The following is an 18,351-nucleotide window of genomic DNA, read 5'->3' on the forward strand; positions in this document are numbered from 1 at the left end:
TGTCTGTGATGATCTGTGTTTCCTTATTAGGATCATAATAGGTCATGACAGGATCACTGCTGAGAATCGATTTCAGCTTAAGGAATGCTTCTTCTTGTTCATTTTGCCATGTCCATTTTGCGTTTTTCTTTATCAGGCGTCTTAGAGGCTCTGCAATTGTGCTGTAATTTTGAATGAAGTGCGACACATATTATTAATTTGTCATAGCTTAAAAGCTTCTCACCTCTGGCACATTCTTGGGTTGTGGTGTGTTCTTGATGGTTTCGACCTTCTTTGGGTCTGCCGACATGCCGTCTTCACCAAATACATATCCAAAGAACTCTAATTTGTTCTGGTTAAATTCACATTTCTTTTTATTTAGCGTAATGTTCATTTGCTGTAGTCGCTTTAAGACTGCTCCAAGCCTTCTGTCATGCTCTGTTTGGTTTCTAGCATATACGATTATGTCATCCGAAATATTTTTCACACCATCTAATCCCTCTAGAGTCGTGCTTAAAGCGTTTTGGAAAATTTCCGCCGCACTATTTATACCAAAGCTTAGGCGTTTGTATCTTCTCAGTCCAATATGTGTGGTGAATGTCGTAATGTTTCGTGATTGTTCTGATAGTTCCAGCTGGTGATATCCCTGATTCAAGTCTAAGTTAGAGAACACTTTAGTACCGTTTAAGTCCACGATCATATCATCAATAGTAGAAATTATATGTCTTGTGCGTTTTATTGCTTGGTTAGGCAATCTCATGTCAACACAAATCCTTATTTGGTTTGTTTTGCTTTTGGGCTTCGGAGCCACCACTATCGGTGATACCCAATCTGTCGGACCATCTACTTTCTCAATGATGTCTAACTCTTCAAGCCTTTGGAGCTCATCTTCAACTTATTTTCTCAGGTGAAAAGGTATGCGTCTGTGCGGCTGGGTGACAGGTTGAACATTTTTGTTAACATACAGTCAGTGTCTTTCATTTTTCCAATACCCTTGAAGACAGATCCATATTTATCGCAAAGTTCATCGACCTTATTTTGTGTTATGACACTTATTTCAGGAATAACCTGGAGATCAACAGATGTCAAATAAGATAACAAGTTGCCACTTTTACCTTTTGCCACATATACTGGAACTGTTGTGATCTTGTGTTTGGTTTCAATTGTAGCCTGGAACTTTCCAAATAAGTCCACTTTATTAGCACCATAAGCAAATACTTTCGTGTCTACCTTACTGAGAGTCACTTTGTTTTTTAGCTTGCTGTATGTTCTTTCATCAATTACATTAATAGACGACCCTGTGTCTATCAATGCCTTGACAGACTGGCCGTTTATTTGGATGGTCAAATTAGGTCTTGATGACTGCAATGAATTCACTGATAATCCAAATATGCTATTTTCATTTTCACTTTCGCTTCTATTTTCACTTTCAGTTTCGCTTTGAGAGCTTTCACCATCCATTCTGTTTACGCTTTTCCTACGATTTCTCTGCTTGGACCTGCACACTTTCTCAAAATGACCTTTCTTTTTGCAGTATGTGCACGTCTTTCCGTCCGCCGGACATTTTCCTGATTGATGCGGGTATTCGTATCCACAATATTTGCATGTTGCCTTCTTTCTGGTCGGATAAGAGTTGTGTTTTGTTAATGCTGACTTGTGTTTCGATTTCATGACATTCACTGCATCTTTCTTTGAACTGTTCTCAATTTCGGACGCTTGTAGATCCGATAGTTCCAGGGCACGTGCTTCCTTTATTAAATTGTCCAACGTGAGATCATCTCGTAAAGCCTTCCTACGTAACCGTGTGGAGGAACAACCTTGAATGATTTGTGATTTAATTTCTTTGTCTGTGTCAGGAAATTCGCAATTCCTGATTAATGCCCTCAATCGCGTGTGAAAACTGTCTATGTTTTCTCTCGAGTCCTGTTTTCCTGTCGAAATTTGAAGATTTCGTACTCTGAGCACTTTTTTGGTGCCAAATATTCAGTCAGTTTTGTTTTTGCGGTTTCATAATCGTCCCTGGTGCCTTGCAATGTATCAAATATGTCGTTGACTTCTTCCCCTACATAGTGAAGAAATAATGCACGTTGTCGCGTTTTGTCTTTGATATTCATTCCAATCATAAGATTTTCAAAACGGTTTGTCCATTTTTTCCACCTTGTGTCTATGCCAGGCTCGTTTACACTAAGTGCGGGAAAAACTGGTAATCCTTGTGCCATATTTATTGTCAAAATATCAGTGTTATTGATAAATGACAGTTATTGTAACAAAGGTGTCCAAAAAAGTGTTCTAAACTTTTAAGTTCCTGCTTATATGTGTAAACATAAATTCCAGCGTTTTTTGAAAGTACACATTTTATTTCAATTTATTGTAAGTCAACTTTTTTTATCCTCGTCGCCATTGTACTGTATTGAGAAATGAGTAACTCAATAAAACTATTCTACAAGTTTATTTACTAAGGCACTACAAGTGGTCATATCGCATGCATGTATTCAACTAACATATAATGGTATCAGAGAGACATCCTTTTGCTAGGGAGCTAGTGGGAGGAGCTGCTATCACTTGATTGACATTGTATTTAACAACACTACAATTCCTCCCGGCCAAGATTTGAAATTAGCCAGAATAAAATAATGTTTATACTAATCAAATTCTCCAAGCACTACAAGTGGTCATATCGCATGCATGTATTCAACTAACATATAATGGTATCAGAGAGACATCCTTCTGCTAGGGAGCTAGTGGGAGGGGCTGCTATCACTTGATTGACATTGTATTTAACAACACTTCACCCTGGGTGGGGCCTCTTTTCACCCCAGGGGTATATTTTGAACAATCTTGTTAGAAATCCACTAGAAATCCACTAGGCAATGCTACATACCAAATATCAAAGTTCTAGACCTTGAACTTTCAGACAAGAAGATTTTTAAATTTTTTCCTATATAAGTCTATGTAAAACTAGGGACCCCCAGGGTAGGGCCTCTTTTCACACCAGGGAAATAATTTGAACAATTGTGGTAGATAACTGCAATGCAACATACCAAATATCAAAAGCCTTGGCCCTGCAGTTTCAGGCAAGAAGATTTATTTTTTTAAATCCTATGTAAGTCTATGTAGAACTTGGGACCCACGGGGCGGGACCTCTTTTAACCCCAATTTGAACAATCTTAGTAAAGGACCATAAGGCAATGCTACATACTAAATAGCTAAGGTCTAGGTCTAGTGGTTTCAGAAAAGAAGATTTTTAAAGTTGTTTCCTATATAAGTCTATGTAAAATTTGGGACCCCCGAGGTGGGGCCTCTTTTCACCCCAGGGGCATAATTTGAACAACTTTAATAGAGGACCATTAGATGATGTCACGTTCCAAATATCAAGGCTATACGCCTTGCGGTTATGGACAAAAAGATTTTTTAAAGTGTTTCCTTTCGGTTGCCATGGCAACCAGAGTTCTGTGTGGAATTCAATTTTTTAAACAATTTTAAAAGGGGGCCATCCAAGGACATTTCTGTGAAGTTTGGTGTAAATCTGTTCAGTGGTTTTCAAGAAGAAGTTGTTTTTTTTTTAAATGTTGACGGACGGACGACTCACGACGCACGACGGACATTGAGCGGTCACAAAAGCTCACATTGAGCCTTTGGCTCATGTGAGCTAAAAACTGCTGAAAAATAATCCCAACAATATGCCTGAGTTGGTCTCTTTGGATGAAACTTGTGTTTATCGTAGTATTTTAACCCAGCGAGGCATAAAACAACCAATGACCGAGTAAATGTCGGACAAGGCCAGCCATAGCAGAAAGGACATGAAGTGCCAAGAAGGTTTTGTTTGCAATCATAGACAAATTCTATACAAATAAAGTACTTATACCTGTCAAAACAAAACATCGTATCAAAATAAATGCCCATTTAAAGATTTGAAGTGCGTTTAGTGATTATGGTTGATACTTAAAAATAAATAATAAATTGTATGAGGGTACACTAAGGTCGCACAGTGTACGGAAAATAAACATCATATAGTTAATTCACACTTTTAATCTAAAGACAAGTGAGACAAATACATAATTTCAAATTTAGATGACGTGTGAATGTACTTTTCTTGATGAAACCTGTAACTTATTAAATCAGGACAACTGCTTTCAGAAAACTGACGTGTTTTCCCTAGTCAAACAGGAAGCTGTTGTTCAAAGAATGGATAGAATGGATAAATTCTAACAAAGTCTGAAACCGTAGTCTTGACTTATAAAGAACTTATTATTGATTGTGGAAGGAGTCTTGACTTATTACTTATTACTAATTTTGGGAAGTAGCAATTCTTGTTATGAATGGTTTAGATAGAACTGTCAATTTGAGTAGATAAAGATATCTGACGTACGTTTGTGTTGCAGGTTAAGATGTATACAGAAAAAAGCAAAGAATATGGTAAAACCGGTCTTAGCTATCTTAATCAACAACACAACTGACACAACAAAAGAACAAATACATTCGAGATATACATATTTTTAATCAGTTAGCATCATGTGTGCTGTTTCATCGTTGGTAAACGTTTAACACATAAGCCGAGATAATGCTTTCGGGGATTGCAAAACTGAGATTATTCCACAACTTAAATTCATTTTAACACAGGTGTAATAAAACACAGAAGAAGAAAGTTTTTGCCAAATACTAAATGTTCTTGATAATGTTATCTGGCATGAATGTTTCTTCGCTTTCTGTTCCATCATCATGTGCATGCGAATCATCATGCTTTAAGTGTTTTTGGTCCTGTGGGGTTTAAATATTATCATTAACAATTTAATTATAGAGAAATATCTGGCGAAATGTATTACATTCTTTTTCTTAACTTGCAATGCCCCTTGATGAAAAATTATAATTATGTAATATGTTTTTGTCTACAAAAAGATACAATAAATCTTACTATTGCTCATATTCTCGAGAGTGGTTCCAATAAGCTTGAAGCTCTCATCACAATCGAGCTATAACAAATTAGTATAAAATAAATCTTTCTACATTGAAATTATTTATTTATCACATAGAAATAGTTCTTCATTATTGCAAAACTTATGCTACTTTCATCTATAGATTTTCTATGAATACATGTATTTTACAAGACTAAGTTCATGAGACTTTGATTTGCATGGACAGATTAGTTTAAACAAAGTGTTCTATTTGATTTATGTTTGGTCAGTTAACATGATATTTTTGAACATACATGTATAATATTCTAAACGATAAAATGGATTTTTTTTTATTTCGAATTGCTTATATTAGAATTGTCAAACATAAACGTTCTTGGATATCTGTAGTTATATCAAAACGGTTGACATTATTTTAGCTGGAAATAGGATCACTGTAAACTAAACTTAAAGCTAATTAGGACTGTTCTCCGGGATTCAAAATATTCTTTTCAGCTAGATAGTTATTACAGTTAATGAAAATCTAAGTAAAAGTAGGAACTTTAAAAATTGTATGCAAACAATCCAAGCGACTTCATTGCGTTTTAACAATTGTTTGGACCGTTAGTAAGGCGATGTGATGTAGCAATATTGACACACACACACACACGGACGCACGCATACGCACACACGCACGCACACACAAAGTCATTATTAACAAAGTAATTTATGTTACATTACACTTTATATCTTTGACAAGACCATTGGTCTTTGTCATTATCGAACGGTCTGATCATAGGCTTGTCGGATATGGTACAGATGTGTGAAATGCAAACTTTTTGTTCAGGTTTATAAACTATGTGCCCATTGATCCCGTCGATGTAACCATCTTATCTAATCATAGTGTAGATAAATCATCCCAGAAATAGCTGCTTCTTGGCTGCATGTTCTGAGGATCATAGTTTCACTCTGTCGTTTATTTTGCTGTACTATTCAAGTACAATTGCTGAAAATAAAAACATAAACGCATTTTGCCCTATGTCCATAATGCCAAGTATGTAGCTTGTATTCATTATTTACTCGGGTCTAGCTATTTTTGCTACATTTGGCCTTTAAATAACTGAAACACCTTTTGCCCTCTTCTGATTATGGTATCTTGACAAACAAAACTTAGATGAGCAGGTCTCATAACCTGATTAAAAGTCAAAGCATCCTTTTCAATAAAAACCTATTGATATTATAGAACCAAACAGAAACACAACAGGGTGTTATTGCTGCTACGTAAAGGCCATACTTAATGTACACTTTATGTGTTACCTTCACTAAATATAGATTGAATAATTGTTATTGTTGTAATCATTAGTCTTGCAATCAACCTTATTCGTAATCCACTCTATTTTCCGGATGTGCAGAACAGTGTAAATAAACGTCACACCCGTCAAAAAGATAAGCACGAAAAAATAAACAGAAATTCGCATGTGAAAGTAGAAACGGACATTAAACGCAGAACTTTACATGAAAGATGATGATTTCATTATGTAAGCAAAATTTACATTAATGCTGAATGCATTTGTGAAGTTTGTACTGCTAATCTTTTTTGCCTTTCTTTGATCTATTTTTGCCCGTGTCGTTTAAATTGTAGCTCTATAGAAATGCTGGTATCTGTAGAGAATGGAGCAGCTGTTATTTAATCAATGTGAAGTTTTTCTAGGTAATAGACAATCATTTAACCAAATAAAAAATATTAGTGCGCGATGTAATCTAAATGTAATACACACGTTTCATAGATATAAGATCCTACCATTAAAAATAATTTTAATGTGTACACGTTTTCTTTAAATCCATGCGGAAAACCTCGGTAGCTGAGTGATAAATACAGCTGGATCTTGTTAAAATACATGTTTTACATGTGTTTACATGCATTTTCATTTTTGACAAAAAAACTTTTTCATGTGTTGATAAACAACATTGAACAAAGCTACAGATTAGAAATAACAAATAGTAATGTCGATTAACATTGAATGATGAAGTGAACAGTTGTCTGTTGCATCAACCCGTTTTAGAACCTATTAGTTCGCTGAATTAAAATCAAGTTACAAAAACTTTCTTACCTAAATGCCATTCTAATTTTGACATTCAATTTTTAAGTTTGCTGATTTCTTTGTACAATGTTTAAGTTATTGTTCTATTTTATTGAACTGTCAAATGCATATTGATTACCTTGGCGGTGCACAGAATATTTTAATATTTGGTTGATTTTCGGTACATTCCGTATAGTATACGGAAAGTAACCAGTAATTAAAGTGGTTTATATTTAAAGCATGTATACGGATGTACAAAAGTCACGACAGCTCAGTGGTCATCGTCAATAGCTTGAAACCGGGAGGTCGTAAGATCGAAACCGTCCAGTGTCTGTGTTTATTTCCACAAATTTCAACAAATTCTTGGTACATGTACAGTATTTTTTTATCTCTTTTTTTTTTTAAATTTCTCATCATTTTAATATATATTTTTATGTTATTTTTTATTCACAGTTCATATCACTACATTACAAATTTCATAAATAACATTACAACTAGCTATATTCATCATTCAGTTTCGCTGGCGGTGTCGAGACTGCTGTCATCGGAGTCATATAAATCATATAAACAATTAAAAATAAAAAATAAAAATGTTCTCGCTAATGGGCTCGAACCAGCGATTTCCCGCATACGAGCCATGTGCTGTAACCACTGAGTCACAGATACGAACGTCGAGTGGGTGTTTCACTTAAATACAATACTAATAATGATATTTAGACACTTAACCAAAATTTCTTTCCGTAAAACATACGGATAGCACCGAAGTTGGGCCGAATATTATAATATCGAATGCACAGAGCGTATAATGTATGCATATTTGACAGGTTAAATCAAGAGCACAATACAAATCAGTTAATATTGTGGGATTGTTATATTTACCAGCATATTTACCAGTGATATAAAACGTTAACAAATAATTAAATTCTTATTTCAATAGAACGGCGCACAACAGAAAAATATCCACAACACAAATTGTGTAAGCATCGTACTGTACTAGGAAAAGCGTTTATAAAATGCTTTGTAATTTTTTTTATTCTATTAACCTGACTGTCACTTCTATGGCAAAAAGACATTTTTAAATATGAATATATAAATGATAAATGACGGGTGAGTGCGGGGGAGGGGGGGGGTGTATTCCTGTTGACGGCTTTCGCCACAATAATTGTTACGCTGCAACAGCTGCGTTTAGCTTCATCGAATGAAATGCATTTTGACTTTACACTTAAGAAGACATTTTCTAAACCGGAATCCACACCAAAAGTTCAATATAAAATTTGTCTTTTCAACATAGTTGGCAGCCATATTTAATTTATATGACAGGCTATTTAGAACTAAAACCTAAAAAACATGCATGCAGATACATCTAATACATAATCATGTTATCACTTAGGATTCCACAAAACACTATAGACACTTTTTACAGATTGTATTCACTACGGGACGTAGGAATTTAGTAAACTAATTTGCTAGCCAATATCAACCTGCGCGTTCTCATCAATGCACATTTGCTTCACATTATTATTCTTCAGATCAACCATAAAAATTCTAAATGCAAATTCTGTCGGAGCTATATAAAAGCTGCCAAGCAATTTATATTCATAACAAAATTTTAATTCGGGAAGATGCTGTAAGTTTTCATCACCACGCTGATATTGCACGTAATAATTCCAGAAATGCATCATAAATACATTCTGTATGGATATTTTGCTTTATAAAAATTCTCACAGAATTAGTTTTGCATGCAAAGATTAATGTGAATGTGAGCTTGCTTTTGGGTTTTGCTAACATATGTTGAGGAAACAAATATATAATTCTGAATAGAGTATGTCTGTGTTGCTATAGATTTTGTCATTTTAATTCCGTATGTCTTCTTTTTAATATGTGAATGCTTTCTTCAGTTTAATAATTTGTGCATAAATGATGTTTTTTTTTTTCTGCAAATGTAACGTTTTTGTATTCATTTCTATGTTTCTTTTAGCAGTGGTTCTGCAAAAAAATTGATGTTTTGCTCAGTAAGATACCTAAATAGATATTAACTGATTTTGCTCTCTTTAAATTCATTATCAAGCATTTATTTTATGAATTTACTAAAGCAGTAAAATGGAATTTTCGTATACATTTTCGTAATGTGCTGAAAACTTCACTGATCAAAATAACACTTCCAAAACTTGTGTCTAAATTAAGCTTTATTGTGTACAATGGACACGGTTGTTTTACCAGGGAGGTTAAATGGTTTGTACATCGTTCGAAAGCTCTAAACTTCCGTACTAAACGGGATAAATAGTAGTGTAACTGCAGCTCGATTATGGAGCTAAGAATTCTTGACGACACTGCCTTTTGAATATAATACTCAGAGTGATTTAAACAGAACAGTGTGCTATCCAAAGTTTCGCAACATTCAAATATTTTCTATTATTTATAACATCTTCTGTCCCTAGAATTCTTTGCTGCTTCATTCATGGAGATTGATAGTTTTTGTTTGAACGTACAATAAACTTTAGAGGTTAATAATACAAACAGTAACACATTAAACATTTTGACATTAATTGGATTTACGTAACATAAACACTTATTCTTTGTTTTATCTTTAATAGAAAGAAGTAAAAATTACCTGCCATAACTGCATTTTGTGCCATGTTTCAATGATGCCCAATATTCCAATGAATGCATCATACATAAATTCTTTGTGCATATTTTGTCCTATAAAATCCTGAGAGAATTGGTATTATTTTGATAATTTATATGAATAGGTTAATTTTAGGATCCATTGATATGATTGTATGGTTTATCAACGTTCATTTACTTTCAAATTTTATAAAGAATTAAAAGGCAGGGATAGATTTCTAGGAAGCAGTACAACACAGGGTAAAAGCCAGATTCAAACATTGCAAAGTAGGCCTGCGAAGCAGTAGAGGAAAGAATCAAATATCCACTAACAAGTACAATTCAATAATATTGAGAGATATATGGGGATTGGGTAAAAGAAATGTGTAACACCAATCTGCAAATAAAGTTGTATCACTTATAATTTATACAATATTTATTAAAAATAGATCGTGCCGTCTCCCTTCGTCACTCATTAATTCTTCTGAAAATAAAGTATTCAAAAAGAATAAATCGGTGCTTTCGTCAATAGATTTTTATGAGTACCAACTTGAAAATATTTCTTCGTTAGTTCCTAAGTAGTACACTTTATTTATATTCTAACCACATGAAATGATCGATCATTAGACCTTTGCCAAACAACATGCGATAATGTATTTAATAAAAAATAATACCAAGTGCAAACATACTAAAGTAACTTTTTATTGTGGTAACAAGTTCAAAAAGTAATGATCAGCCATGCTAAAAGCCTTGATGAGGTGTTAAACCACACATCTTACTCGTACGAATAATTCAATATTTGATATTCGTCATGGTATCACGTTTTCTGTGCTCTAAAAAAAACTGAAGAATATTAGGTATATAAACTCTACATTAATCCTCATTTGGAACGCAAGAATGCTTTTGAAGAAGCTGCAAGGAGCGGAAGTACCGTCTGTCAAAAGTATTAGTACTAGTTTGGCAAGAACATGCAAGACCTGCCGGCCTGAAAGTTTGTTATCTCATCCTTGTATAAAATTAAGTCTTAATTAAAATTTAAATGTAAGAAAAAGGGCAAAATGCAGACAACATCCATCAAATGACTGTCTGTTGTTTCTTCTTTTCTTTTATTTTTTTCATTAATTCAGACATTCTTGCACTGATTCATGTATTCTCTGTCTATTTAAAAAAAATCCTTTGGAAGCATAGAATGCAACCAAGCAAACAAAAAAGTAGAAAATATCTCGTGATTTTCGTGCTTTGTGTATTGTGATTTTTTTTGTTCGATTTTAAGTATCTCAAGAAATTTTGTTATTTGGCAATTCAACTTATGTAACGCATGCCCGACACTCCAACCAAAACTCTGTGAAAACTACATTGCGAATCGTGCCTGCAATGCTAACTTATAGTACATAGAGATATTATTTGCAACTACGTCTTCCTAAGTTTTAATATTACTTGCTTCAGGATCTCGTTTCATTGCTTATCCTTATATCTTTTTCACATACATTTTGCGTTACACGACGCAAGATGTTGTGCTTGTTATGTTTTCGTTTATTGGTCTGGTACATTTTCAGTCTAGTATGCTGACAGGTAAGTGTAGAATTTGGATTTACCTCTGGAGTTTCCACTTTTTCTATTTTGTCTCTTTTATAAATGTTGTTATGTTTCGGTATAGTTTTAATTTTAATTTGCCCGCAGACGAACTTTCTATATACATGTGCTCTGACTCTGTCAAATATAATAAAATCTGTAAAAAGATCCTTCGGAAGCAAAGAATACTACCAAGCAGAATAATAGCAGACTGGTTTGATAGAGTGTGTTCATGTGAGGTAATAAAACATGCAACACTTCTCACGCCCCCTAGCACCGGCTAAAGCGGAGCTCTATAACACATCAATTGAATAATAGACTCCATGATCACAAAAGACCAAAAAATACAACTGACTCCAAGTACAGGGAGACTTTTTTACAGTGGCTACACGGTACTAAAAGATTGCTGTTGTGATAGTTGATAAAATATGTAAAAAGATCCTTTGGAAGCATAGAATGCAACCAAGCAGAATAATAGCAGACTGGTTTGATAGAGTGTGTTCATGAGAGGTAATGAAACATGCAACATCTCTCACGCCCCCTAGCACCGGCTTAAGCGGAACTCTATTACACATCAATTGAATGGGCTCCATGATCCCGAAGGATCAGAAAATATAACAACACTGAATTCAAGTACTGGGAGACCTTTTACAGCCGCCACACGGCACTTAAAGATTGCTGTTGTGATAGTTAATAAAATCTGTCAAACGATCCTTCGGTAGCAAAGAATGCAACCAAGCAGAATAATAAGCCTTACTCCTATACGTCATTTTATATAATATCGTCCATGAGAGATTAGAGACTTCTCGATTTACAATCACCAATTAGAGGTTCGACCAAAAGACGAGTGTTTAACATGGGAACTACGACAGACCTCTCGATGCTAGAAACAATAACATTTACTTTGCAAAATTTAATCCATATTTTGACATTTTATTTGTTCCTTTTTTATTTGTATTATGAGTTAAACACTTCGAAACAGTTCGTTACACTTTACTCGCATCTAGTAGTATTTGGGCATGGTAACAATTCCCGTGTATCAAATTATAATATCATTCCTTGCATTCAATTTAAGCTCCTATATCGAATAGTACAAAACACAATACTTCTAAATATGCCAATATTTCCCGCCGTTTTAGTTGCTTCTCCCTAGAAATGAACTTCTAATCAATTATGAAATTTGTTAAAGAAAGAATGTAGACATACTAGAGACACTAAGCTATGACTTGTGGTATAACAATACAAGATCAAATTATAATTTATTTTCGAAACGTACAGAAGTTTAACAGGTAAAGCCGATACATAACAATCTTGGAGAGTCTATCAGGCCAGAACCATGATGCAACATGTATTTTCAACTGCCTCAGTAGCCTAGTGTGGGAGATCAGGCCGCGTCATACCAAAGACGTAAAGAATGGTACTAGTAGCTTCCTCGCTTGCTGCTCAGCATTAAGAGGATAGTGCTAGGATTTGGCAGCCCGGTGTCAGTATAATGTGACCGGGTGGGATATTATGTCACGTGTCAACGGCGCGACATTCCAGTGAGACAGTATTATAAAGTTGGGCATTGTGCTCACTGCTACAAGTAGACACCGTCGTTTATATGACTTAAAGTTGTTAAAAGAGACATTAAACCCGAACACACACACACACACACACACACACACGCATATTTTCTGCAAACGGCAACTAGTCGTAGCACATAAAAAACACACAAGGTTATCACTCAAATTACATATTCACAAAGATGATTCATATAAAAACAGAACATTTAACGCATCTTAATCTAAAAACAAAACATTGGCTACCACATAAATAGATTTCTAAGCTTTTGCTGGAATTTAGTCACGTGATTTATTATTCAGTTTAAATTTTCATTTTCTCATCAATGCTCAGTTGGTGAACATTATATTTCTTCTCAATCATTCATAATGCAAGGCTTTATGCACATTTTGTCTACGTTTTATTCTCATCGGGACTTAAATAGCTCATGTAATTGATATTTTAAACATTTTGTATGTCTGGAAAATGTTATGGGTTATCATCACCGCGCTTATGCTGTGCCTGATATTTCCAGAAATACGTCATATATACAAAATTAAATTCTTTATACATAGTTTCTTTATAAAAAAACATCAAGCATAAAATAATAAATTCAAATGTGGGCTTGCTTCCGGATTTTTTCCAGCTTTTGGTCAGATAATATTATCGTTTTTGATAAGTACATCTTCTGTTATTTTGAAATACATATTTTTATCTATTCTTCATTTGCTGTCATTTTAAATGCTTAGAATACTATCTTCATTTTGAACTTTTGTAGTTATATAAGAAAATAAGTATGCGTTCTATGATTGTCCATTCTATAAAAGATTATCAGACATTTTGTAAATGTAAAATCCAGGAAAATTGGACATTTGTTGAAAATCATTATGATGGATGTAAACTATATGCATGCTAAACACGTGAATATTCAAAGGCTACTCTCGAAACCAGATCGTAATAAAAAGGTTTTTGTGTAAAATTGGCATGGCTGTTTCCCCGAACAGTTTCTGGATTTTTGAAGCGGGTTTCAAGTGCTCTAAATTGGGTGGAATTTGGTCTTATCTGCACTTCTGTTTAGGGAAGTTAATACTGTTGTTTCAGAGACGGCTAGTTATTTTTTGTGAATAAATTTCCATGTTAGTATAAAGTACCCTTCACTGATTTTGATTTGCTTGAGTCGTTGTGTTACCATGGTGCTGATGTTACCTCTCATGAACAGATTCTATCAAACTGAGTATGCTATTATTTTGCTTCGGTGCATTTCTCCTTGCACATTTTAATTACTACTTTTAGAGATCAATAGCTTTTAAGAGAAAAAAGTAGTTACTGGAGAGGTTATCAAATACAAAATGTAATTTATTAAACAAAGTGACATTACTATATCATTTTTTTCACTTTTGATGCAAAGTAAAATTTACCTGCCATAAAAATGTTTTGCGGAGTTTTTATTAACTGTTGGATATTAGCGAATTTAGATTTGCGCGTTTTCAACCTCACTTACCATCGGTACCTAATACTCCCCTTTTATAAATAAATTCTTCATGCATAGTTTGCATTATAGAAATCCTCGGAGAATTTGCATAGCACGGAAAGATTAATGTGAATGAGTTTATTTCTGGTTTATTCTGGCATTCTGTGTTTTTTATAGTTTCGGATACAACATTATCTTAACTTGTCTTAATGTATCACATCTTTTTGTGTATTTCTAAAACATTATCTGCCATCATTTAATGATATATTTGTAATTTTATCTGCATACAGATTAATTTAAACATACTTTATTAATTATCAGTAGTTAACATCTGCATATATTTCACCTACGATGCAAAGATTGAAGGAGTCGGCACGAATTTCCTATCCCAATGTATATGTTAAAATAAACTTAAGGTTTTTATGATTAAAACTTTGTTACTGTAATGTTTCAGTCTAAAGAGATGGGGGATGGGGGATATTATTATAACCCAGGTAGGCTCCCATCAGGTGAAACAAACTTGCGTCAATACAGCTTTAGCATAAAATGTGTCAAAATAAATGTTAACAACACCAGTAAAATTGCTGAAAATGTCCTGATTTTTTTAAAAAAGAAAATTACATTTGTTTGTATTTGTTAGTAGATAACTGTCAAGATAATATGTTTTTTTTACATAATTAATCTAATGCTTCCATTTTGCCATAGAAAGCGCAAATGTTACAAAGTATTTAAACATCGAACGATCATAAGATTATGTCTGTTTCTACAAGATTACTTTTCTTTTTAAAACAATCTTCGATAACGACAAAAATGCAGTTTTTGCAGAAGGAAAGCAGAGCCATTCATTCAAAGTGTTACATAGATTGTTGAAGTTGACCAAACATACTCTAGAATTATAAAATTATCAGCATTCGAGACTGTGATGCGTCACCTATGTCCCTGTGAATCCAAGGTGCAATTAATGCTTGCGTAAAATGTTATCCAAAATGCCAAATAAATACCTGCTAATATGATTTCACTTAAATCTATTTAGGCAATTAGCCAACTAGGCAACAAGGTTACTCTGTTACTTACTAAAATATCTAAGACTTGTCTTTTATAATCAGTATAGTCATAAAGTTTACTTCTCCTAAGAATTGGAATAAGTGTTTTTAATATAAATCTTCTTGTAAAATTAGTCATTCTTTCAATAAAATCATCATAAAACAAGACCTAGTGATTGTTAAATCTGTTTCTCGAGTGTATCAGTTATGTTGAAAGAAAATATCTCAGGATTAAAAAAGTGTTCCTGCAGGAAAAACTGATGCTGATGTCGGAATAAACTGAAATTTTATTGTTTTCTGTAGCAGTTAGTCATTAGGTAAAAATTCGTTATCATCGTTAAGGAGGTAGGTTACCTTGTTACCAGGTTAAATTCAAATTAGTTGAACCGCAGCAATTTTTTTGTATTTCGTGTAATATGATGTTTTAACTGCTACAATCTCAATTTCGTTTATCTCTGTCCCTTTCCCAAGTTCAATTTTTATCCAGGTTTGAAGAACATGACCCTCCAAAGGTATTTTATATTGAAAGAAGAAGGAAAATACGGATACTTAACACTTTTCAGTGTATTTTAGTTTCATTGATATCCGTAGAAGTCTGTATAATTGATAATTCTAGTAGTGTGCACGTTAGCTTTCTGATATAAGCTTAAAATGTATATGTCGCGGGGCCCGTGTTTCCATGATAACGCATTTTCTCCAATTTTTAAACATATATGTATAAAACGGGGTTTTCGACAGTTTCAGTGCCATTCTGTTATATTAATGACCAACATGAAATATTTGGGTAATATTATTAGCAAAATACCAAGCATTTTACATGGTACCCTATTTTTCTTAAAGTTAAAAGTAACCATGGCAACAGAGATGTTTAAAATAGCTTATATCTTGCTTTTTGTCATAATTTCTTATAAAACATATTGAATAAAACTATCTCTCTTGTTAATGTAGCTTTAAAACATATTATTTCTAACGCAAGTTATATTTTCGTGTTATTTGCATTTATTTAAACAAATTTCATAGCTTGAAATACTTACAGCAGTACCCTTCGTCTGGCATTTTTCATGGAAAAATCGTTCAGCATGCTGCTATTATTCTCATGGATATTGTTGAAATGAAAATAAAAAGCCGAAGCTATGTTCCTTAAATAGATCAGTGTCAATTCTTTTGAATTTTACATTTAGGTATATAGGTCACGGGCTTCGTTTCCATGGTAACATCAAATCAATTCAAGAAACCATAATTTTCTTCTGAAATTGAACAATTTTAGAGCTTAGTTTTGGTATATAAGTATTACAAATCAAACTGCCAGTTCTTTTATTTGAAAATGGCCGTAACAAATAACCTTTCACCCAACTATATTCCAAATAACATTGGTTACCATCATCCATTTTCTTACATTCCATATAACATTTCAATATAACTACATAAAAAAGCAAAATATTAATTATTATTCAGAGCAAAAGACTCATAAAAATATTTCAGCAAATAATGGCTGTTTGAAAATAGTTCAAATAAAGAAAATGCTGTAGTAGATTTTTAAACTTTCCCTTTTTTTCTTTTTAAACTTTTACTACATTGAAAACAAGAAAGACACTTTTAAATCCAATTTATTTTTCACTGTATTTTAACATCTATCAATTTATTGTTATATCGAACTACATGTGTGTCCACTGAGACATTACATTCTCTTTATATATCAGTTTTTCCCGTCAAACCTAAAAGTCATGAATATCATGGAAAAATCATAAATCACATGATTCGGAGTAATACAAAAGTGAATTAATTCCCGCCGAATTATATGGAGCAATTACATATTTACATAATCAGCTATTTACATAATGTAAGGAGCATAACATATTTAGACCGGTTTTATTTTTGTATAAAAAGCAAACATCGTGTAATTCACGACACTCCGGCCGACAAAAAATTAAATCAGTATTCTTCAATAAATGATCGTACACTCTACGAACAAAAACTTTTAAAAGCCAGAAAGAGTGTGCGTTACATATAATATACAAAACATAGATCTACTATCTCCAGGTTTTTAGTAAAACATGTCTTTGACAAAGAATAACAAAAAAGTAACATATTTTGTTTTTGCAAATTTGAGGAAAATCAAAGTCAGTTTGTCAACACATTATATCTTAATTTCTCATTGTATAACAATGGTAATCGTCCTCATATACAACACTAGAGAACACAGGTTCATCTCCTCTAAATGAGGTGTAGCGATATCCTGTCCTGAACCAAACCTCAACTTCCATGCGCAGCGTGTGTGTTTGTAATTCTTGTCCATGATCGTCATCAGAAATCTCAACTATCTCAATATCTACATCGTCATTTTCCATACTTAAATCATCAACTCCTCTAATCTTATCACCTAAACTTTCCACGTCATCAGATATATCAAAAAATTGTTCACTGGATGATATATCGCCATTTTCTTCACTTTTATTTTTACTTTCATCACTATTTGCACTAGAGACATCATCAACAGTTAAGGACGCTCGCTACAGTTTCCTATTTTTTTTCTCAATAATAGATTTTGATGAAATGTTTTGTATGAAAAGATCATGTTATGATGTATTGAAAAATGAAATAAAAATACTAGGTCACCAACTTTGTTTCAATTTAATTTGCCCCCAGATATGGTGCTATTTTAAACATTTTTCAAAATTTCTGTAATCCTAAAATATATTTCAGTAAAGTAAAATAATCTGCAAAAATTTGATTATCTAAGCATTTTTATAACGGAAAACAATATATTTATTTGAAACATGCTCGGAGAAAGCAAAAGAACATGATTTTGTAAAAAAAGGAATACTTGTTCAGCAGTCCCAAGGGCTATTTTTGCATATTTTTGTCAGTTTTAAGTTGGTACTTCTGCTGTTTTATAGAGTTTCACATAATAGAATTTAATCAAACTCTGCACATACCTTTGATTATGTCTACCTAATCTAAAACAAAAAGAAAATTGATAGGTCACCATATTAGATTTCGCTTAAATCAAATTACAACGAGGTGGGGTGTGGCGGGCATTTATACAACGCAGGTTGGTATAGCCGGGCTTATAAGTCATTCGATCTTGCACTTTTTAGTAGAGACAAGTCATGAACATAAAATGATTGAAGGTTATGTCAAATAGAAATCTGGATATGGAACACTGACTT

General features: G+C 33.3%; 1 pseudogene; it reads right to left on the minus strand.

The window, feature by feature from the left end:
* Positions 1-208: 208 nt before the first annotated feature.
* Positions 209-9,585, minus strand: LOC123550439 (uncharacterized protein K02A2.6-like; annotated as a pseudogene).
* Between the last annotated feature and the right edge of the window lie 8,766 nt (positions 9,586-18,351).

Source organism: Mercenaria mercenaria, chromosome 6 (assembly GCF_021730395.1).
Source record: "Mercenaria mercenaria strain notata chromosome 6, MADL_Memer_1, whole genome shotgun sequence".
In the NCBI taxonomy this organism is placed as follows: Eukaryota; Metazoa; Mollusca; class Bivalvia; order Venerida; family Veneridae; genus Mercenaria; species Mercenaria mercenaria.